The following is a 24257-nucleotide window of genomic DNA, read 5'->3' on the forward strand; positions in this document are numbered from 1 at the left end:
TAATGCTTTGTTGTTTTAGAATTTTTATTAAGTGTATTAAGAATTATTCTAGAGTTTTATTTCATTAAGTGTAATACCTTAATTTTAATCAAGTGTGCTGGTTCGTTTCATTAAACAAAAAGAATTGTTTTAGAAGTTCTCATTAAGTGTGTTACCTTAATTTATTGCAAGAAAGGTTTGGTTGAAAGCTTTTGTTTTTGTTTTTGATTTTTCTGAAACATCATATGTGGGGACTAGAGGAGTTGTTCTAAAGTTTTCATTAAAGGTTTGGAGATTAATTTTCAAGAGTGGTATGTGAGAAGTTGTTTCCTTTTTGCTTTATATTTCAATTGAATGGTGAAGGGCAGTTTTCGTCTAGACTTTTTGTTCTCTATTTTTATTTAACTTCAGTTTAAAGTTTATGGAATACTTTTGAGATTTTTTTTTTTTGGCTTAGAAGTTTGGGTAATTTATTTGCTGTTTATTTATTTCGTGTTATTTGTTTTTCTTACTTCTTTAAGCCTTCATTTAATAGTGATTACAATTGTTATGTGTTATTTTGAGAATTTGTGATTTAAATACAAAGATGAATTCTAGAATCTTGGTTTTGGGCATTTTCAATTTTCAGTTCATGTTTTGTCAATTACTTTCTAATTTAGTTTAATTCTTAATTTAGTTTTATTAATTTTTGAGTTTAATCTATTAGTCCTTTACATTCCAATCCGACAATCAAAATCTAAAAACATGAATCTAGTCCATGACTAGTAACCTCTTCCATCCATTGCACATATCATCCTCTTGTTTTCTCTTTGTGAAGTTTTTCACATTTTTCAACGATTTTAATTTTAAGTAAATTTCCCTGAGGAGACGATCTAGGAATTTATTCCTAATTATTACACGACATCCTCCTGCACTTGGGATAGCATTAGTGCTACGAATTTTTGAGTGAGTCAGGTTTTTGGCACTGCTGCCGGGGAAAAGTTGTCTAACTTAAATTTAAACTTGTTATTTTATTTTATTTTTCTCTACCATATTATCTCTATTTACTCATCTCATTTGCATCAACCACTCATCTCTACCATATTAGATTGATGTTTCATGTCATGGGTAAGAGACACTTCAAATAGGTTGCTTAGAGTCACATCGAGTGTTGAGAGTAGTATACACAGTTTGGAGATAGATAGCTCGTCTGTCTTTTCTTTGAGTGAGCCAGGTGAAGAAATTGAAATTGAACCAGAAAACATGGCTGCACCTGCACCACGCACTCTTAAGGACTATTTGCAACCCACTCGTACCACTACACCTTCATGCATTGTTTTACCAGAAAATGCACCTAATTTCTCTATTAAGCATGGCATGATGTCAGTGATACCTCAGTTCCACGGGATGGATTCTGAGAGTCCTTACCAGCACTTGACAGATTTTGAGTTGGTGTGTGCTACTTTTATCACTAGGGCTGTTACTGATGAATTCATTAGACTTCGTTTATTTCCTTTCTCTTTAAAGGATAAAGCAAAGATTTGGTTTAACTCTTTGAGACCTAATTCTATTTCTAGTTGGCCTGATATGCAGTGTGAATTCTTACAAAAAAAAATTTCCTTTCAGAGAACTCAGTTTTTGCAAGAGCAAATCAGCCAATTCAATCAGAGACCTGATGAGACCTTTCAGGCCAGTTGGGAAAAATTTAAGGATTTGGTGAACATTTGTCCACATCATGGTTTTGAATCTTGGAGGCTGGTAAGCTATTTTTACACTGGTCTCACTCCAGAATGCAAGCAGTTTGTTCAGACAATGTGCAATGGGGAGTTCTTTAGCAAGGAACCTGATGAAGCACTATCATTTTTTGACTACCTTGCTGAGAACGCACAACAGTGGAACACTCGTACTGATCAAGTTCCATTAACAGCACAGCCACTGAGGGCTATTTCTGGAGGGGGTAGATATGAGCTTAAGGGAGACACTAATGTTCAAGCCCGAATAACTGCATTGACTAGAAGAATGGAGGTCATGGAAATGGAAAAAGTGAAGGCTGTGAAAGTAGTGGAGGCATGTTCTATATGTGCTGATTCAACCCATAAGATCCAAGACTGCCCGATAATGCCAGTATTTCAAGAAAGTGGGTCTGAGCCGATGCAATCAGCTAACTGGGTCAATAGAGCATAGAATCAGCCTTTCTCCAACACATATAATCCGGGGTGGAGGAATCACCCAAATTTCTCATGGAGAAATGATCAACCTGGTCGGTCCCCACCACCTCAGCAGCAGCCATTCCATCAGGGTGCTCCTCAGCATCAGTATCCGTCATATCAGAATCCTCAGAGTTATCCTCATGTAGCTCCTCCTGGATTTTAGCCTCATGTAGCTGTACAAAGTTCTCAGCCTTCATCATCTGCAAAAAAGACTCTAGATGACAGTATGGCACAGATGGCCAATACACTTCAGCAATTCATGCAGATTCAGGCCACCACAAATAATCAAAATACTCAGGCCATAAATGAGTTGCGAGGTACTATTAATAAGATGAGCACAACCTTGAGCACCCTAGAGAAAGGAAAATTTCCAGCACAGCCTCAGCCTAATCCTCAAGTATACAGACAACAGCAACATCAAGTGCATAATGTCTCAGGAGACGTTATCGAGACAGCGAAAGCTGTTCTTACTTTAAGAAGTGGGAAGGAAGTTCCCCGACCTGAGATGACCATAGACACAAAGGTAGCTGCTCCTACACCTAAAGATGCAGCAGAGACGGATGAAGTTGAAAAAGAACCAGAGGTAGTGAGACCAGAACTGAAGAAGCCTGTGAGTGCAGATGTTGAGACTAGTAAGGGATACCAACCTGTGGTTCCCTATCCTCAGAGATTGGCAGCTGGCCAAAAGAACAAGTATCACACGGAGATTCAAGAAATTTTCAAGCAAGTGAAGATCAATATTCCACTCTTGGATGCCATACAACAAGTACCTTCATATGCAAAATTTTTGAAGGACTTGTGCACAGTGAAGAGGAAGCTGAATGTGAAGAAGTTTGTGCATTGATATTGAGCAAGACTCCTCAGAAGTTTGGAGATCCTGGCTCTCCCAACATTTCCATTATGATTGGTGAATCACGCATTGGGAGAGCTTTACTTGATTTGGGGAGTAGTGTGAACTTGCTACTGTTCTTAGTATATGAGCAGTTGGGATTGGGTGAGCTGAAAAAGACCTCCATCATGCTACAGTTGGCTGACAGATCAGTTAAAATACCGAGGGGTATTGTAGAGGACGTATTGGTCCAGGTGGACAAATTCTACTACTCAGTAGATTTTGTGGTTCTTGACATGCAGCAGCGGGTCTCCACTATTTACCAAGCTCCTGTCATCCTAGGAAGACCATTTCTAGCTACATCAAATGCTTTGATTAATTGCAGAAGTGGAGTTTTGAAGCTTACCTTTGGAAACATGGCACTTTAGTTGAACGTTTTCAATGCTTGCAAGATGCCAGCACATTTTGATGACATAAGTGATTTGAATGCTGTGGAGAGTTTGACACCAACAGATTTTATTTGCTCAACTTCGCCCTTATTTGATGATGATTATATTTTTTAGACACCTGAATTTTTATGTGATGACCCGCTTTCGCTTGTATTTTCGCTGAAATGGTTGTTTTTATTTTAATTAATATATTAGCTTATTTATTTTAATTTATTGGGTTTTAAAATTGGTTTTTTTTATTTGATGATGTGTTTTATTTCTTTTAGTTGTTTACTGTTTTTAATCTCTTTGCGGCGGTTTAGTGTTGTTTTCCCGGAATGAGGATTAGACCTCATCTTCTTTCCCTACACCTCTTTTCCTTTTTTCCTTTTTCTTTTTCCTTTTTCTCTTTTTTCTTCTTTCTTTTTCCTTTCTTTTTCTCTTTTTTTTTTTTCTTTCTTTTCTTTTTTCTCCCCCTTCCCGCGTCGACCCCCCCGTCTCTCTCTCTCTCTCTCCTCTCTCTCTCTCTCATGCCGGAGTGCTTCTACCCTCGACCCGCCACCGTGCGGCTCACCGCCACTACCGTTCGACTCCTCTCCCTCCGGCGCACCTCCCCACCAAATCCCACCCCCATCTGGCCGGTCGTTTGGCCAGAAAACCCCTTTAAAGCCCGCACGGGTTTTGCTTCGATCCGCCGCCATCGCTCCACGTCCGGCCACCATTTCTTCACCACTTTATCACCGGTCCCTTGCCGTCCTAACCCACCTATTTCCGGCCTCCAACGACCACCGGAACAACTCCCACGAGCTAGCTTTCTTTTTTGGGAAATCCAGCCTCTCTCCGGCGTTTTCGCCGCCACCCACGGCCAACCACCACTTCCAATAGCTTCACAATCATCCCTAGACCATTCCCTATCAATCCCAAGCCTTGGTTTGTCCCCGTTCAAAAGTGGGTATTTTACAACACACGGCCACAGTGAATTTTCACTGTAACGTTGCTTTTTCTCCGCCGTTTGCGACGCCGGGTGTTTTCTAAAATTACCGTATAGCGCTGTAAGTATTTTCCAAACCCTATTTTCAGATTTAAATATATATCGCTCATTCAATTTATTTATTGCTACTGGTTGGTTGATTCCGGACTGAGTCCAAGGAGTTCGGGGGTCGGATGGATGGAGGATGGAGTTGCTTGATTTATTGTGTTATGGTTGGCTGTTTGTTTTGTGCTTTGATAATTGCATTTGCATGGTGCAGGCACGTGTATTTTATTTTATTTGAGAAATCCTGTTTTGCTGGCGTGAATGGTTTTTGGGTGCGTGTGTCTCACGAGCCCAAGCCGGGATGGGTTATTATTCCAGTGGAGCTCCTCTGGTCACTCGGGAGTGGATAAAACTGAGTGACATCCCCTGGGTTGTCGCAGGGCGACGACCGGATCGCACAATACAGTAACGCTGTCGTGTCGACTCCGTGGTCCTTAGAGTGGCGGGGACTAGAGGATGGCCTGGTCAGGTACGCGCTGGGCGCGAGTCTGGGCATCACTCGTGTAGGTGTCACATGCGTGGTCGTTACCTGCGGTGTGGCACAGAGCCAGGGTGTGCGGATGATCCCTAGGGGAGATCATGGTGCATGCATAATTGGATCATTTTTATGGTTTTCGGATGTGGGCCATTTTCTGGGAAAATGGCGAGGTTGGTTTCGAGGCTTTTGATCCATTTTCTGGGAAAATGGTGGTTTGGGCCATTATCTGGGATAATGGCGAGGCTTGGTTATGAGGATATGTTTTTATGGGCCAAATGGGTTTTTTTGGTGTGCATGGTAAAAATGTGGTTTTGCGGGACTTGCGCTTTGGCTTTTCTTGCATCCATGTTGCTTGAGTTCTATGTGTTTTTATCTGGTGGTGTTTGGGTTTTACTTACTTGCAGCACCATTTTTGGTTCCGTAGCTTTTGGTGCAGAGTTCGAGGATGAGGAGGAGGCTGAGCCCGAGGATGTGGCTCCGCCGGGTTGCTGATGTTATGCTTTGTATTTGATATTATATTATATGCGTGTTTTGTAATATTTTATTTATGTACGTTTTGGAATAGCTTTGTATTAAACAAGAAAAATTCTGGTACTTAGTTATTGACTTGCTTTTCGCTGTGTATTTCTCGTGTACATTGTTGTTTTTGCACACACTTGGCACACGTTGTTAGGGTGGTGACCCGGGATGTCATCATCCGGACGTCTCGATTTCCCCGTGTCCGTGCGTGGGGATTTGGGGGCGTCACATTTTACTTGATGAGAAAATTGATCATATCAATGAAGATGACTTTGATTTTGTTGATTGTTTTGCAGATTCATCTTTACCACTTGAAGTACAATTTGTGGGAGCCAGATGGAAACCCCAGTTCGAAGCTCTACCACCACCAGACATACTTAGATCTTCAGAGGAAGAAGTTCCTCAGTTGGAACTGAAACCGCTTCCTCAAGATTTAAAGTATGTGTTTCTTGGACCTAAAGAAGGCACTTTTCCGGTGGTGATTTCCTCAAAGCTAAATCAGAAGGATGAAGCCCAGTTTATTGAAGTATTAAGAAAGCATCGAGGCGCAATTGGTTGGACAATAGCAGACATCAAAGGCATTGATGCCGCTGTATGTACCCACAGAATCCATCTTGAAGACGATGCTAGACCGGTTCGTGATGCTCAACGTAGGCTTAATCCTACCATGAAGGAAGTTGTGAAAGAGGAAGTGCTTAAGCTACTCACAGTAGGTATCATTTACCCTATCTCAGACAGTAAGTGGGTAAGTCCAACTCAAGTGGTACCAAAAAAATCTAGTTTGACTGTCATAAAAAATGATAAAAATGAGTTGATTCCAACTAGAATGGTTACTGGCTGGAGAATGTACATTGACTATAGAAAACTTAATTCAGCCAGTAGGAAGGATCATTTTCCTTTACCATTCTTGGATCAAATTTTGGAAAGAGTAGCTGGTAATGCATATTATTGTTTCTTGGATGGCTACTCTGGTTATTATCAAATTGCTGTAGCACCTGAGGATCAGGAGAAAACCACTTTCACCTGTCCTTTTGGCACTTTTGCTTTTACTAGAATGCTTTTTGGTTTGTGTAATGCTCCAGCTACTTTTCAGAGATGCATGATGAGTATTTTTTCTGACATGATTGATGATATTTGTGAAATATTCATAGATGATTTCTCTGTTTTTGGAAAATCCTTTGAGAGTTGTTTGCATAATTTGGCACGTATTCTCCAGAGGTGTGAGGAAAAAAATCTTTTACTTAATTGGGAGAAATGCCAATTTATGGTTACTCAGGGCATTGTATTGGGGCATATTGTTTCTTCTGAGGGTATAAAGGTTGACAAGGCCAAGATTGAATTAATATCTAAACTTCCTATCCCTAGGACAGTTAGGGATATTCGTTCTTTTCTTGGTCATGCTGGCTTTTATAGGCAGTTTATTCAAGGGTTTAGTTCTATTGCAAAACCTTTGTGCACTCTTTTACAAAATGATATTGAATTTTTTTGGACTGATGAGTGCCAAAAAGCTTTTGATACCTTGAAAAAGTCGCTTACCACTGCCCCTATTGTGCAACCCCCGCAGTGGGACCTTCCCTTTGAGATTATGACAGATGCTAGTGACTATGCCTTAGGAGCTGTTTTGGGGCAGCGAGTGGATAACAGACTTTTGTGATTTATTATGCCAGTAGAACCTTGAATGATGCCCAGAAAAATTATACCACTACTGAAAAAGAATTGCTTGCAGTGGTTTTTGCACTTGATAAATTTCGAACTTATATTCTTGGTTCTCCTGTTACTATTTTCACTGACCACTCTGCTCTTAAGTATTTGTTGGCTAAGAAAGATGCAAAACCACGCTTGATTCACTGGATTCTATTACTTCAAGAGTTCAACATCAACATTAAGGACAAGAAAGGAGTTGAAAATGTGGTAGCTGACTACCTCTCTAGATTGTCATCATCTCCTTCTTCAAATGTCAGCCTTCCTCTTGATGATAGTTTCCCGGATGAGCAGCTGTTTGTGGTTGATAGAGCTCCCTGGTATGCTGACATAGTATTTTATCTGGTGACTGAGCGAATACCTTCTGAATGGTCCATCCAAGATAAGCGTCGGTTTTTATATGAGGTAAAACATTTCTACTTTGATGACCCTTATCTTTTCAAATATTGTTCGAACCAATTGATTCGGAGATGCATTCCTGATGATGAGTTTTCTTCAGTATTGAGATTTTGTCATATGGGTGCATGTGGTGATCATTTTTGAGCAAATAAAACAGTGGCAAAAATTTTGCAAAGCGGTTTTTATTGGCCTTCCATGTTTAAGGATGCTTACAATTTTTGTAAAGCATGTGAGTCTTGTCAAAAGTTGGGAGCCATTAGCAAAAGAAACATGATGCCGCTTTCCCCCATTCTTACTTTAGAAATCTTTGATTGTTGGGAATAGACTTCATGGGACCTTTTCCGGTTTCCTTTGGAAACACATATATTTTATTGGCTGTGGACTATGTTTCAAAGTGGGTTAAGGCCACCGCTTGCAAAACCAATGACCATCATGTTGTACTAAAATTTTTACAATCTTTGTTTGCTCGATTTGGCATGCCCAAGGTCATCATTAGTGACAGGGGTTCTCATTTTTGCAACAAACCATTTTCTACACTTGTGAAGAAATATGGTATTACACACAGAGTTTCTACCCCTTATCACCCTCAAACAGAGAAATAAAAATCATTCTGGAGAAAACAGTAAATCCTAATAGGAAAGATTGGTCGATTAAGCTTCTTGATGCTTTGTGGGCCTATAGGATAGTTTTTAAAACTAATCTAGGAATGTCTCCTTATCGATTAGTTTATCCTGTTGATATTGAGCATCAAGCTTTGTGGGCCATAAAGCAAGTTAACTTGTCACTTGATGAAGCTTCAGGGTTGAGAAAATTGTAGATCAATGAATTGGATGAAGCTCGCCGGAACGCTTATGACAACGCTCAGCTTGCAAAGGAACACATGAAAATTCTGCATGATCAGAAAATTCATCCAAACCAATTCACACTTGGTCAGGAAGTCCTCCTTTACAGTTCTCGCTTGCATATTTTTCCTGGAAAGTTGAAATCCCGATGGAGTGGGCCGTACATTGTAAAGACCGTTCATCCTCATGGCGCGGTAGACATTGTCAATCCGAAGAATGGTAATAGCTTCACTGTCAACGGACAACGTCTAAAGTCATTTCTGAAGGTATTTGATCCACATGAAGAGATCTTGCTTGTGCAAGATCCCAGGGAAGTGTTTTAAGTTGTTTTTCCTTCTTTACAGTTTCTTTACTTGCATTTATTTTATTAGTTCTTTTGCTTTGGTTTTATATTTCATGTTGATTGTTTGTTTTGCTTGCTTAGTTCTGTGCACTTTGTTTTCTTTCGTTCGATTCATTGAGGACTATGTCTCTCACTAGTTGGGGGGTAGCATGTGTGCACCGTTTAAAAAAAATATATATATATAAAATAAAAAAATAAAAAAATAAGATTTGGCAAACATCATGTTGTCCTGAAATTTTTGCAATCTTTGTTTGCCCGTTTTGGCATGCCAAAAGTTATTATAAGTGATGGGGGTTCTCATTTTTGCAATAAACCATTTTTTATACTTGTGAAGAAATATGGTATCACAAACAGAGTTTCTACCCCTTATCACCCTCAAACAAATGGGCAAGCTGAATTGGCAAACAAAGAGATAAAAATTATTTTAGAGAAAACCATCAAGCCTAATAGGAAAGATTGGTCGGTTAAACTTCTTGATGCTTTGTGGGCTTATAGGACAACTTTTAAAACAAATCGATGGATGTCTCCTTATTGATTAGTTTATGGTAAAGCTTGTCATTTACCTGTTGATATTCAGCATTGAGCTCTTTGGACCATAAAACATGTTAACATGTCACTTGATGAAGTTTCAGGGTTGAGAAAATTGCAGATCAATGAATTGGATGAAGCTTATCGGAATGCTTATAACAACGCTCAGCTTGCAAAGGAATGCATGAAAATTCTGCATGATCAGAAAATTCATCCAAATCATTTCACACATGGCCAGGAAGTCCTCCTTTACAATTCTCGCTTGCACATTTTTCCTGGAAAGTTGAAATCCCGATGGAGTGGGCCGTACATTGTAAAGACCATTCATCCTCATGGTCCGGTAGACATTGTCGATCCGAAGAATGGTAATAGCTTCACTGTCAACAGACAACATCTAAAGTCATTTCTGAAGGTCTTTGATCCACATGAAGAGATCTTGCTTGTGCAAGACCCCAGGGAAGTGTTTTGATTTGCTTCTCCTTCTTTACAGTTTTCTTTACTTGCTTTGTTTTTATTTGTACTTTTACTTTGATTTTATATTTCATGTTGTTTGTTTGTTTTGCTTGTTTTTTCTGTGTACTTTGTTTTCTTTCGTTCGACTCATTGAGGACTATGTCTAGTTGGGGGGTAGCATGTGTGCATAGTTTAAAAATAAAAATAAAAAAAATAGAAAAATAAGATTTGTGAAATTTGAGCATCTTGGTGGAGTAGTTGAGCAGGATCATTTGTGAAGATTTATTTTCAAGCTTAAACACAGAGCATGATTTTTGATGCATCATATTTTGTTGATATGTGGCTTGAAACCCTGGGATGTTATGCTGATTGAGATGAAACTTGATAAAATTTTTGTAGAACAAAAGGCAAAGTTTGAAGGACATTTTGCACATGCTTACGCTTGTAGTGTTCCTTATTTACCATTTATTGATTTAACACTGGAGAAGTAAACTGCAGGACTACCGAGCCATGCCAAAAAGAAAAAGAAAAGAAAAGAAAAGAGAAAGGATTGTAAAAAAAAAAAGAAGGAATAAAGGCGACTTAGTGAACTTTTCTAAGTAAAAAGGGCTAGAAACAGTTACCCAAGACTTTGGGGGTTGGGTGTCCAACCTTTAAAAACAGAGCTGGCGTGAAAACTGCTGGTCCCTTGGGCTTTGAGGTAGTTAGAATCAGCAATGATTAATTTTAAGGTTGAAAAATCCTATGGCAAATCATGGCTAGTAATGAGGAACACACAACCGGTCTAGCTCCACACACACATTTGAGTCCTGAGATATTTGCCTTAATTCTATGTGAAAGATTGTTGAGATAGTCTTGATGGGTATAACCCTTGGGGGTTGAGTAGTAACATGTCACTTTTGTGAGAATTCAAAATTGTGTTTGATTGTTTTCGTTTGAATTTCGAGCATTATGCAATGTTCATCTCAATTAATTTTCACTATTTTGCTCAAGGATTAGCAAAAAACTAGTTGGTGGGTGTGATTGAGCTGAAATATTGCATATTTTAGCTATTTAAAACCAATGTATTTTAAATTCATCATGACATTATTATTGGTTTTAAATAAAAAAATGGTTAATAAGAATAAATACAAGTTATGATTTAAATTGATTAATAGCATGAATTTATGCTTAATTTTATAACTTGAGATTTAATTGGATAATGTTTTGCATATTTTATCTTATTTAGAAAGCTTGGTATGAGATAAATTTTGTGTGTGATCCATATGTTAAACTTTTTGAATAGATTGGAAGTCATTACCGCATGCATGACTCAAAACAATGAATTTTGGCTTGTAGGTCCTATACACATGGCATGGAAAGATATATTGAATTGTTGACCACCTCTAGATTGAAGAGTGCCGTATGCACTTCATCCCACCAACTCGACCCAAGTCACTCTCATCAATCATCCACCACCTCTTCCGTTCACACTCAAATAAATCCACCAACTCCTTTCCAACCCACGGAAAACTACTTCTTTTGTCTTCCAAGTGTTTGCATATTACATGAATTTAATCCATTCACATAGCAACAACCTCACATGGCAACAACTTGGCAAGCTGGCAGAAGGAGCTGAAATGTGATCCCATAGAAGAAATAAAAAGGTGTTGTGCATTACTTGACTTGTGGAGTTGGTGGTGATTATTAATGAAGAGCCGAGAATTGGAGGAATGAGTTTACAACTTGGGGCAGCTATTTATATATATATATATATATTGCTGGATGAAGAAAAGAAAGGAGAGATGCCGTGATTGAAGGGGAGTGAAGAGTGAAAATTGGTGCATGAAAGAAATTCTGGAAAGTAAAGGGAGGTGTTGGTTGGTTGCCAATGCTGAAGTTGGTTTGAATTTTCTGGAGGTGTGAATGCAAGAGGCGGCTAGTGAAGTGTGAATGCAAGAGACAGCTAGTGAAACATGAAGACATGTGGGGCTGGAAGAGAAAAATAAAAATAAAAGTAAAAGGTGCTTGGTTTGAATTGAGAAATCGATTGAATAAGATGAGAGAGGAGAAATCGGTGGAAATTCATCAAAGCTTGACATGTATAAAGAATGAAGAAACATGTGTGGAGAAAAGAGCTGAAATTAAGGAAGAGGTAACCGAAATGAAGGAAGATAGAGAGCTGCATGTGATGTAGTCAACAATTAAACACCACTGAAAAAGGAAAATGAAAAGCATGAAAAGAAAGACACATGCAAGCTTGGTCAATGTTTATGGCAATGAGAAGAGAATATAGAGAAACATGTGCAGTCGGTGAGTGCATGATGTGCTAGAATTAAAGTGTGTTGTGTTGGAATTGAGTGAAGAATAAATCGGTGCTTGATTGAATACATGAGGGATGAAGAGACGTGATTGAAGCTTTCCACCCAATTGGACATCATTGAAGTCGGTGGATTGACTCTTTAAATAAGGGGTGCAGTCCGAATGAGAGAGGAGAACTTTGTGCTTTGTTATGTTCTTTGTTATGTTCTTTAAATAATTGGCTCTTTCTTGTGTTCGGCAACTTGTTTTTTTCCTTTTGGCTTCAATGCTTTGTTGTTTTAGAATTTTTATTAAGTGTATTAAGAATTATTCTAGAGTTTTATTTCATTAAGTGTAATACCTTAATTTTAATCAAGTGTGCTGGTTCGTTTCATTAAACAAAAAGAATTGTTTTAGAAGTTCTCATTAAGTGTGTTACCTTAATTTATTGCAAGAAAGGTTCGGTTGAAAGCTTTTGTTTTTGTTTTTGATTTTTCTGAAACATCATATGTGTGGAGTAGAGGAGTTGTTCTAATGTTTTCATTAAAGGTTTGGAGATTAATTTTCAAGAGTGGTATGTGAGAAGTTGTTTCTTTTTTGCTTTAGATTTCAATTGAATGGTGAAGGGGAGTTTTCATCTAGACTTTTCGTTCTCTATTTTTATTTAACTTCAGTTTAAAGTTTATGGAATACTTTTGAGATTTTTTTTTTTTGGCTTAGAAGTTTGGGTAATTTATTTGCTGTTTATTTATTTCGTGTTATTTCTTTTTCTTACTTCTTTAAGCCTTCCTTTAATAGTGATTACAATTGTTATGTGTTATTTTGAGAATTTGTGATTTAAATACAAAGATGAATTCTAGAATCTTGGTTTTGGGCATTTTCAATTTTCAGTTCATGTTTTGTCAATTACTTTCTAATTTAGTTTAATTCTTAATTTAGTTTTATTAATTTCTGAGTTTAATCTATTAGTCCTTTACATTCCAATCCGACAATCAAAATCTAAAAATATGAGTCTAGTCCATGACTAGTAACCTCTTCCATCCATTGCACATATCATCCTCTTGTTTTCTCTTTGTGAAGTTTTTCACATTTTTCAACGAGTTTAATTTTAAGTAACTTTCCCTGAGGAGACGATCTAGGAATTTATTCCTAATTATTACACGACATCCTTCTGCACTTGGGATAGAATTAGTGCTACTCATTTTTGAGTGAGTCAATGCACTATTCACTTAGGGGCATTTTTGGAAGATGAAGCTTTATTTTAATTAGGGTTCTGTGAGGTTTTAGTTTAAATGGTCTTTGTTGCCTCATTTTAGACAATATATGAAGGTTTATGAAGTTGATAAATTTTATTCATTGTGAGTTGAGTTTATCTCCTCTTGTTCTTGATTGAATGTTTAAACTTATCAAAAGTAAATCACAACCTTTGTGGCATTCCTCCTTTGTAATTTGGGTTCTTGAGATGGATTCTTCAACGGGTTTAGATTTTAATATAATCTAGGTTCTTCAAACAAGTTCTCAACGGGTCTAGATGAGAATCCATTGACTTGACTTTGGCTTTCTTGGGTTTTCTTTTCCAATATTAAAATAAAAATTTGAAAAAAAAATGAAACAAAAATCTAGATTTTTTATTTTTTACTGAGCCTTATCATCAAAGGGGCTGCGTATATCATTATAGTTGATATTTTGTTTTGCAATTACTCTTTCCCTTGTATAATTTTCTTGATTCTCATGTCACTTTGTTCCTTCTGTGTTTCTCTTGTTCTTCTTTTCTTAGACCTAATTACTAGTTGGAATAAAACAAAATTGTATTGCCTAGATTGAATTCAATTTAGTTCTTAAAGTGGTTAAGTGGGAAAACTCTTGACATAAAAGGCAAGAGAGTGTGAGATCATTATCGAGAAAAAGCCAATTAAGAGTGAAACACGAGTGGAGTGCCATTATTCGAGTATAAACACATAAGGGAGCGTGTGAGGTCTTTTTCCACTAACATTCTTTTTGTGCAGCGCATACAATGCCTTGTAAAAGTGACTCGTCACCAAAGGGGATGGTAGATAACTCCTTTGTGTTGCAGGCCATGCAACAACAGTATGAGCGGTTGAACATGGTGTTAGGGGAAATGAGGGATATGATAGATCATCGAGATACAGTGAGTAGAAATCTGCAATGTGAGGGAGAAAGGAGCAGACATGAGCCTAGGGTTGAACATGAGTCTCTTGTTGGTAGATTTGCTCTCAATACACAAGTTAAGGTGGATGATAGAGCGCAGAAGAGAGAGAACATTTTTCATACTAGATATAAGGTATGTAGTATGATTATTGATGGAGAGATGTATTAATGTGGCTAACAATACTTTAGTTGAGAAATTGAATTTACCTACCTTAAAAAATCCTAAACCATATCAATTGTAGTGGTTAAATGATTGTGGGGAGGTTAGGGTAAATAAACAAGTGCTAGTTTCATTTCCAATTGGGAAGCACAAGGATGAGGTGCTTTGTGATGCAGTGCCTATGCATGCTGGCCATATATTGTTAGGGAGGCCGTGGCAGTAAGATAGGAGGGTGATCCATGATGGGCTCAAGAACATATATAGCTTTGTAAAGGATGGCAAAATAATCAAACTTGCTCCTTTAATCACAAAATAGTTTCATGAGGACCATCTAAAGTTGAAAAGTAAGGTTAATCAAAAAAGAAAGAGTGAAACTAAGATTGATAAAAAAAAGGAGAGAGTAAATGTAAGGTTGAGTAAGAAGAAAGAGTCTGATTGAGAATGAGGAAGAAATAAAAAGTGAAACCTCAAGAAAAAGAAAGAATGAGTTGAAAAACAATTGTGAGGCCAAGAGTTCAAAAGAAAAAAAAAAAAAAAGGAGAGTGAAAGAAAAAGAGAGAGGGAAGAGGAAAAAGAGAGTGAGGAGAAAAAAGAGAATGAGGCTAAAATATCAAGAGAAAGTGTGATGACCCGCTTTTACGTGTATTTTCACTGGAGGGTTGTTTTTAATTTAATTAATATATTGGTTTATTTATTTTAAATTATTACTGTGACGCCCCCAAAATCCCCATGCACGTACGCGGGAAAATCGGGACGTCCGGATGGTGACAACCCGGGTCACCACCCTAACGACGGGTGCCAAGTGTGTGCAAAGGCAACATATGTGCATGAAGAAACACGCAGCGGATAACGAAAGTCATATAACTAAGTACCAGAATTTTCTCCTAACGTAATACAAGCTGTTTAAAACATACATAAAATATTACAAAACACTAATATAGTTTAAACCAAATATAAAACATAACATCAGCAACCCGGCAGAGCTGCATCCTCGGGCTCAGCCTCCTCCTCCTCAACCTCAAAACTTGCACCAAAAGTTACGGAACCAAAAATGGTACCGCAGGTAAGTAAAACCCAAACACCACCAGATAAAAAGACATAGAACTCAAACAAGTTGCATGAAGCATGCCCAAAGCACAAAACCCATAAAACATAATTTTTCACACACGCCAAAAATCTCATTTGGCCCAAAAACACATCTTTTCCACAAACCACGTCAAAAGTCACATTTGGCCTCTATAACCATCTCAAACCAAAATCCATTTTTACCCGTATGCACCATGACCTCCCTTAGGGGTCATCCGCACACCCTGGCTCCAGTGCCACACCACAGAGTACCACCACGCATGTGACACCTAACGAGCGATGCCCAGTTCCACGCCCCGGTGTTCGTAGCCAAGCATCCTCTAGCCCTCACCAGCGAAGGGCCACGGAGTCAGTGCGTAGGGCGATGCCCGGTTCCACGCCCGGCGCGTTCGTAGCCAAGCAACCCCTAGCCCCCGCTCCCGAGTGACCAGAGGAGCTCCACCGGGATAATACCCCATCCCAGCTTGGGGTCGTGATACACACGCACCCGTAAGTCTACTTATGCCAATAAACAGGCTTTTCACAATTAAACAAAAACACACGTGCATGCACCATGTAAATGCCATATCAATGCACAAAAAAATAAACAACCAACATAATTCAATAAAACAAGCAACTTCGTCCTCCATCCATCCATAAATCAACAAAACCAAGCACTCCATCCATAACCCATCCGACCCCCGAACTCCTCGGACTCAGTCCAAAATTAGCCAACCAACAAATAAAATAATTAAAAGAGTAATATATATTTAAATCTGAAAATAGGGTTTGGAAAATACTTACAGTGCTATACGGTAATTTTAGAAAACACTCGGCGTTGCAAACGGCGGAGGAAAAGCAACGTTACAGTGAAAATTCACTGTGGCCGTGGGTTGTAAAATACCCACTTTTGAACGGGAACAAACCAGGGCTTGGGATTGATAGGGAATGGCCTAGAGATGATTATGAAGCTATGGGAAGTGGTGGTTGGCCGTGGGTGGCGGCAGAAACGGCGGAGAGAGGCCGGATTTCCCAAAAAGGAAAGCTAGCTCGTGGGAGTTGTTCCGGTGACTATTGGAGGCCGAAAATAGGTGGGTTAGGATGGCAAGGGATCGGTGATGAAGTGATGAAGAAATGGTGGCCGGAGGTGGAGCGACGGCAGCGGATCGAGGCAAAAACTGTGGAGGCTTTAAGGGAGTTTTCCGGCCAAACGGCTGGCCGGATGGGGCTGAGAATTGGTGGGGGCGGTGAGCTGCACGGCGGCCGGACGGCGGTGGGTCGGGGGTTGGGCTGTTACACGGCGTGGGTGAGGAGAGAGAGGGAGACGGGCCGATCGGGAGGAAGGAGAAGAAAAAAGAAAAGAAAGAAAAAAGAAAAAGAAAGAAGAAGAAAAAAGAAAAAAAAAAAGAGAAAAAGGAAAAAAAGAAAAAAGGAAAAAGGGAAAAGAGATGTAGGAAAAAGATGAGGTCTAATCCTCATTCTGGGAAAACAAAACTAAACTGCCAAAACGAGATTAAAAACCGTAAACGACTAAAAGAAATAAAACACAACATCAATTAAATTAAAAATCAATTTTTAAAATGCAATAAATTAAAATAAATAAACTAATATATTAATTAAAATAAAAACAACCATTCAGTGAAAATACACGCGAAAGCGGGTCATCACATCCTCCCCCCCTTAAAAACAAATTTCGTCCTCGAAATTTGCAAGATCAACCACCAACTTAAAGAAGCCACATAAAACACACAAACCATCGGTGACCAAGATTAAGATACATACCTTCATCCTTCAAACAAGTACGGGTACTGCTCCCTCATGTCCGTTGCTCGCTCCCAAGAGAAGTCTTGTGCTAACTGATCTCCCCAAGCCACTTTAACCAAAGGTATCATCTTGGACCTCAACTGTTGCTCCTTCCAATCCATGATCTTCGACGGAACAACTTCATAAGTGAGATCCGGTTGCAACTGAATACCCGTTGGGTCGACGAAGCGTGGCTCTTGCTGTCCAAAGCTCTTCTTCAGGGATGATACATGGAAGACATCATGAATATCCCCAAAATATCCTGGCAAAGCAACTCTATAGGCGACGGACCCTACCTTCTCCAGAATCTGAAAAGGGCCGACATACCTCGGATCCAACTTCCTCTTCTTACCAAAACGCTTAACACCTTTCATGGGAGAGACTTTGAGATAAACCCAATCACCAACTTCAAAAGACAACTCTCTCCTCCGGGTATCAGCGTAGCTTTTCTGGCGACTCTGAGCTGCCGCCATTTTATCTCTGATGATCCGGACTTGGCTTTGTATCTCTTGAATTATTTCGGGTCCAATTATCCTACTCTCCCCGACTTCATCCCAACACAAGGGCGACCTCCACTTTCTCCCATAAAGAGCCTCATAGGGAGCCATCTGAATAGTCGTATGGAAGTTGTTATTATACGCAAACTCGATGAGCGGCAAATGATTTTTCCAACTCCCTTGAAATTCCATGACACATGCTCGCAACATGTCTTCAAGGGTCTGTATTGTGCACTCTAACTGGCCGTCTATCTGCGGGTGATATGCAGTACTGAACCCCAACTTAGTACCCAAAGCTGCCTGCAAACTCTTCCAGAACTGGGACGTGAACCTCGGGTCTCGATCTGACACTATACTCTTTGGTATGCCGTGCAGCTGCACTATCTCCTTGACATACAAGCGGGTCAACTTACCCAAAGAGTCGGTGTTATTAACAGGCAGGAAATGAGCACTTTTCGTTAACTGGTCAACAATCACCCAAACAGAATTTTTCCCACTAGGTGTTCTCGGCAAACCCACTACAAAGTCCATCGTGATGTCATCCCATTTCCACTCAGGAATAGGGAGGGGTTGGAGCATACCTTCAGGTCTCTGATGCTCGGCCTTCACTTGACGGCATGTGTGGCATTTCTCAACATATAAGGTAATATCCTTCTTCATTCCATCCCACCAGTAATTTTTCTTCAAGTCCCGATACATCTTTGTACTGCCGGGATGAACTAAATAAGGGGCCACATGAGCTTCCGCCATGATCCGCTCCTTGAATTCTGAATCTTTAGGGACCACTCTGCGATCTTGGAACCGAAGTATCCCATCGTTATCCATGCTATAATGCAACGGCCCTCGAGATTTTCTGACTCTTTTTCTGATATTCAGCAGCTTCGAATCCTTCCTTTGAAGAGTCTTCAATTCTTCAAAATCGGTTACTCGAATATCCAAAACTGAAGATAAAATCTCTTCTTGCTGCGAACTCTCAATAAGGAGCCTTCTCATCCCACAAAGTAGCGAATCCAAATCCAACGGCTCGGCTTCATCTTCCAAGTGCGACTTCCGGCTCAAAGCATCAGCAACTATATTAGCCTTCCCCAGATGGTACTTGGTCTCACACTGATAGTCACTGATTAGCTCTAGCCATCGCCTCTGCCTCATATTCAGATTTTTCTAGGAAAACAAATGCTTCAAGCTCTTGTGATTAGTAAATACCTCACAAGCTTCCCCATACAAGAAGTGCCGCCAGATCTTGAGAGCAAAAACAATCGCAGCCAATTCTAAATCGTGCGTCGGATAATTCTTCTCATGGTCCTTTAGCTGACGAGATGCATAGGCTACAACCTGTCCTTCCTGCATAAGGACACAACCCAAACCGAACTTAGACGCATCACTGAAGACTATGAAAGGTTTATGCGGTTCTGGGAGCGCTAACACTGGTGCCGTAGTCAACCTGTTCTTTAATTCTTGGAAGCTTCTCTCACACTTATCTGACCAAACAAATTCTGTATTCTTCCGAGTCAAAGCTGTGAGAGGTCCGGATAGGTGAGCAAAACCCTCTACAAATCTTCGGTAGTATCCGGCCAGCCCCAAGAAACTCCGGATCTCGCGCACTGTAGTCGGGCGCTGCCATGACAAAATGGCTTCTACCTTACTAGGATCAACAGCCACTTCGTCTCGGGAAATTACATGCCCAAGAAATTTAACTTCTTCCAACCAGAATTCACACTTGCTGAGCTTGGCGTACAATTGGTGTTCTCTCAATTTCCCAAGTACCAGACGAAGATAATAAACATGCTCTTCAACATCTCGGGAATAAATCAGAATATCATCGATGAATACTACCACAAATGAATCCAGATAAGGTCGAAATACTCGATTCATTAAATCCATGAAAGCAGCAGGGGCATTAGCTAACCCAAACGGCATCACCTTAAATTCATAATGCCCATACCTCGACCTGAAGGCAGTTTTAAGCACATCCTTGTCTCTGATCATCAGCTGGTAGTATCCCTACCTCAGATCAATTTTAGAGAACACGACTGCTCCTTGAAGCTGATCAAATAAATCATCTATCCGTGGGAGAGGATATTTATTTTTGATGGTCACCTTATTCAATTCCCGATAATCTATGCACATACGGAGGGTTCCATCTTTCTTTTTAACAAACAAAACTGGTGCACCCCACGGTGAAGTACTAGGCTGAATAAATCCCTTCTCTACCAGCTCTTGCAACTGAGTCTTCAACTCTTTTAATTCAGCCGGTGCCATGCGATAAGGAGCTTTATGCACAGGAGCCGCTCCAAGTTCCAAGTCTATAACAAATTCCATTTCCCGCACAGGGGGTAGTCCGGGCAAGTCGTCCACAAACACATCGGGGAATTCTTCCACAACTGGAATGTCTGCCAAAGACTTCTCCTCAGACGGCGTGGACACCATCTGAACCAAGAATGCATCCGCTCCCCATGCAATTTCTCTTCTTGCTTGAATTGCCGATATAATTACCGACTTTTCTTTTAACTTACTCCCCGCAAATTCCAGACAATCACCATCTGGAAGTTGAAAGCTAATTACCCAACTTCTGCAATTAATACTCGTAGAATATCGGTATAGCCAATCCATCCCGAGGATGATATCAAAACCCAACAGCTTAAACACCACCAAATCAGCATCCAAGAACCTTCCATCAAAATTTAATGGGCATCCCAAAGCAACCTTGGAACACCACACCATTTCACCATCGGGTAGAGCCACTACCATAGACTTCGGCAACGGTTCCGTAACCAAATTACACACCCGAGCAAACGTGGAAGATACAAATGACTGCGACACACCAGAATCAAACAAAGTGCAAGCATAAAACTCATACAAACGGACTCTTCCTGAACCAAACACACAACCCATGAAATCCAAAAAACAAAAGAGAAACCAAATACACCAAAAATTAAATCCAACTTAAAATTAAATTAATCCATACCTGTAATTACTCCAGCATCATGGGTCGCTGGCGCCTCATCATCCACCTCTCCGGGTGTGACGGCATAAACCCGGGCTTGCACTGCTTGTCTCGGGTTGGTTCTTCCACCGTGTCTACCTCCACAGCTTCCTTGAACTCTGACGGGGCAATCCCGAGCAATATGCCCCACTTGGCCGCACTGGTAACATTGAGGTCCACTACTCACCCGACACGCGCCCTCATGAGTTCTATTGAATGCCCCACAAATTGGCACCCTTCCTCCCTTACGAACACCTGAGGACGTTTGAGGTCGAGTTCCAGTATGCTGAACAAACTTCTGGGGCGAACCCGAGCTGCTTCCTTCACCAGAAAAACTCCGCCTCTTATGGCCTGGAGGGGAGCCCACACTCAGATTATTTTCTCGCTCCACAAGGGTGGCCACATCCACTAATTCCTGAAAAGTGGATATCCGATGGCTGACCACCATACGGCGTATGTCATGGCGTAGTCCCTCCTGAAAACGATCAGCTCGCATCTCCTCGGTGGCGATAAGGTGAGGAGCAAATCGCCCAAGTTCTATGAATCTCCGAGCGTACTGTTCCACTGTCGCGCCCCCTTGGACCAGATTTGAGAACTCTCTTGCCTTTTGCTTCCTTACCGATGCGGGAAAGAAGCGGTCATTAAACTCCTTCTTGAAGCGCTGCCAGGTCACAGCAGCGGAAGACCCCAATTCTGATTCCAGCATCACCCTCTTGGTATCCCACCAATCAGACGCAGTGCCTTGCAAGAGATAGCTGGCGTAGAGTACCTGTTGCGCCTCGGTGCAACCACACACCTCAAATGTTCTTTCCAGATCTTTGATCCATTTTCCAGCTTGAAGTGGATCCTCTTCTCCAGTGAAGTGTGGGGTTCTATGCGCCAGGAAGCGCTCATAGGTGCATCCGGCTTGCACCATGCTACTGGACCCTCCCGGGTACATCCAAGGCCCTCCCTGATGTGGCCAAGGACCTCCTGGTTGAGGCCAAAACCCTCCTTGTTGTGGACAAGGCCCTCCTTGTTGTGGCCAGGGACCCCCTTGTGGTGGCCAAGGTCCTCCTTGTTCTGGCCAAGGCCTTGTCTGTTGTGGCCTAATATTCTGCTGGATGAACTCCGTCATCTGCCGTATTGCTTCGGCTATGGAGTCATCCCTTGAGGTATTGCCCCATGGCTCCTGAGTAGATTTCCTTGGTCTCCCCATTTTTTTTTCCTGTCACCACAACCTTTGACCTCCTTTCAGAAAACAAAAACAAATAAAACCAACAACAAACAAAAACAGAACTACAGACCAACACCACATCACAGAAAACAAAAGAAACCAACTTGCAGAAACATAACCAAATAAATAAAAACAAACAAACAAGCTCAAACAAATAAAACAAATAAAACAAATCAAATAACTTTACTTAACATAATTTTTTAAAACACAACTTAAAAAAAAACATTCTGGTACTACCTACGGGACTTGTGGTTTTACCCAGAGCCAAACCCCTCTAATACCACCTGTGACGCCTCCAAAATCCCCACGCACGGACGCGGGGAAATCGAGACGTCCGGATGGTGACAACCCGGGTCACCACCCTAACAACGGGTGCCAAGTGTGTGCAAAGGCAACATATGTGCACGAAGAAACACGCAGTGGATAACGAAAGTCATATAACTAAGTACCAGAATTTTCTCTTAACGTAATACAAGCTGTTTAAAACATACATAAAATATTACAAAACGCTAATATAGTTTAAACCAAATATAAAACATAACATCAGGATAATGGTGAGGCTTGGTTTTAAGGATATGTTTTGTGGGCCAAATGGATTTTTGGCGTGCGTGGAAAAATTATGTTTTATGGCGCATGTGCATTGGTTTTTATTTCATGCATATTGTTTGAGTTTTATATGTTTTTATCTAGTGGTGTTTGGAGTTTACTTACCTGCGGCACCATTTTTGGTACCGTAGATTTTGGTGCAGAGATCGAGGATGAGGAGGAGGAGGCTGAGCCCAAGGATGCGGCTCCGCCGGGATGCTGAGTTATGCTTTGTATTTGGTTTAAAATTATGTTTGTGTCTTGTAATATTTATTTATGTATGTTTTGAATAGCTTTGTATTAAACAAGAAAAATTCTGGTACTTAGTTATTGACTTGCTTTTCGCTGCGTATTTCTTGTGCACATTCGTCGCTTTTTCACACACTTGGCACACGTCGATAGGATGATGACCCGTGATGTCATCATCCAGACGTCTCGATTTTTTCGTGTTCATGCGTGGGGATTTGGGGGCATCACAGAAAGAGAGTGTGGAAAAGAGAATAGAGAGGTGGCTGAGAGTCCAGAAAAAGAGTGGACCCACGTGAGGAAAAAGAAAGAGAGATTGTAGGGAGAAAAGGAAAAACAAAAGTGAGTTTTTATGCTAAGGCAAGCTTTTATACTAATGAATTTAATGACTCTTTTGCCTAGTGTTGTTGTTTCATTGTTGCGTGAGTTGCTTGTGTGTAATAGACATCGATGTGGTTTGATGGGTCATTTTGTAGTAAAGAGGACTTTAAATGTGTTGCATGACCATTGGTGGGAGTATTATTTGCCATTTATTAAGTTTGCATATAATTGGAGTGGTTATTTTGGTGTAAGCCGGACTTTAGACTTGTTGCATGAACTTTTGCGAGAGTATCATTTGCCCTTATTAGAATTTGCATGTAATAGGACCATGCATACTACCATTTTTTATTCTCATCTTGAAATTGTATATGGTTTTAATCCACTTACTCCTTTAGCATTGATGTTTTTGCTCGTTGATGACAGGAGTGGCTTGGATAGACCTTTTCACATTCTTGAGAAAATTAATGATAATTCATATCAAGTGGATATTCTAGGTAAGTATTATTTTCTGCTACTTTCAATTTTTCTGATCTTTTTCCCTTTGATCCAGGTGGAGATTCGAGATCGAATCCTTTTGAGGAGAGGGGGAATGATGGGCCCCAAGGCAGACTAAGTCTTAAGGATCCATTACAAAATCAAGAGCCAAGAAGAGCAAGGAAGCAATGCAATGATTGGTGCAATCTACTTGGGTTGAGTCTAGCAAGAGTCCAATATTCAAGATGGACTTAAGAAAAGAAAATCCAGTTTTCATCTATGTGATACACTGTGAAAGACACGACTTGGACCTATTGTTATTGAAGGCCTTAGACTTATTTATTTCATTAAAAGAGCTTATTTTATTAGTTTAAAATAATTAGATTTATTATGAGAAGGACTTAAGGGCATGTTGAAAAAATTATTATTTTTGTTGAACTAGGGTTTTATAAAGTTACTGTAGTGCCACACTGTCCACGGAACTATAGTGCCGCACTGTTCACTCAAGGGTATTTTTCTAAAGGGCTAGTTTTATTTTATCCTAGGGTTTTGTGAGGGTTTAGTTTAAATACATCTTGTTGTCTCATTTTAGACATAGATATGAAACTTTATGAAAATTGATAAATTTTATTCAGTCTGAGTTGAGTTTATCTCCTCTTGCTCTTGGTTGAACGTTTGAACTTATCAAGGTAAATCACAACCTTTGGGACGTTCCTCTTTTTATTTCGGGTTCT

General features: G+C 40.1%; 1 pseudogene; it reads left to right on the forward strand.

Annotated features, from left to right (window-relative positions):
- The first annotated feature begins 7285 nt into the window (after positions 1-7285).
- The window catches only part of LOC122316238, a 54215-nt pseudogene continuing 37243 nt past the window's right edge, over positions 7286-24257 (forward strand).

Source organism: Carya illinoinensis, chromosome 7 (assembly GCF_018687715.1).
Source record: "Carya illinoinensis cultivar Pawnee chromosome 7, C.illinoinensisPawnee_v1, whole genome shotgun sequence".
Lineage (NCBI taxonomy): Eukaryota > Viridiplantae > Streptophyta > Magnoliopsida > Fagales > Juglandaceae > Carya > Carya illinoinensis.